Source organism: Salminus brasiliensis, chromosome 8 (genome assembly GCF_030463535.1).
Source record: "Salminus brasiliensis chromosome 8, fSalBra1.hap2, whole genome shotgun sequence".
In the NCBI taxonomy this organism is placed as follows: Eukaryota; Metazoa; Chordata; class Actinopteri; order Characiformes; family Bryconidae; genus Salminus; species Salminus brasiliensis.
This window is the reverse complement of record NC_132885.1, coordinates 12446235-12447258: the sequence shown is the minus strand read 5'-3', so window position 1 is coordinate 12447258 and position 1024 is coordinate 12446235.

Sequence of the window (1024 nt, the reverse complement as noted above, 5' to 3'; positions counted from 1 at the left end):
AGAGGCGTTGACGGCGGCTCGTATGTGGCGCCACCTAGCGCCCGCTTCCTGCCCGCGTTACTCACGCAGTGACGTCATAGCGGGAGCCCGAGGGTCCACCAAGGAGGTTTACGGAGGACCGTTGCTGTCCTCTTCCTGCTCATCAGGAAGAGGACAGGGTCATGAGGCAGGGGAAGGAGGAAATACATGGGAGACATTTCTCAGGGGAGATTAATCTTGAAAAAAAACAAAGTGTGGAATTATTATTCCATTGATTTTAATCGATTTTAATTGATTTTAAGTAGTGAGTAATATCACTCTCCCTGTGGCAGACTCGGGTCTGATTCCCCATGCTGGCAAGCTCACCAACTACACCAAACGATTCCTTAGGAAAGACTCGTAACACTAAATACAATGGCAGAGATTTTATCCTGGAGAAATTTAGAAAAATTGGGAAAATTATTCCATTCATTTAAAAAGCAGGAAAATTATCTTGTGCTCCGTAATAAAAACAGATAGTGATGCTTTGCTATCCTGACACTACACCAATAAGGTTCATTGGGCAAGACTCCCTATGCAACACTCCACAGGAGAGATGGTATCCACGAGAGACATTATTCTGGAAAGTAAATGAAAAAAGTGGAATTATTATTACACTCCTAAATATCCTGTGCTTAGCTATAGAAATAGATAGTGATGTATTCATCTGCATTGAATCTGAAAATGAAACATACACAAATGCATTCACACGCACAAACATTCACATACAAGAATGACATGCATGAATCTGGTAGTTCCACATGATGTATAATAAATATAAAATCACAAAATGCAATGTTTTAATCTGCATATAATCACACATACACTCATAAACACACACACAAACCCATCTCCATACTAAGAACTATCTAGTTAATCCAGTGAGGGAGAGCTTACAACACACACAGATACATATTCATGCATGCACACATCTATATTAATCTAGGCTTTCTTTAATGGAAAGACAGCACACACACACACACACACACACACACATACACACACA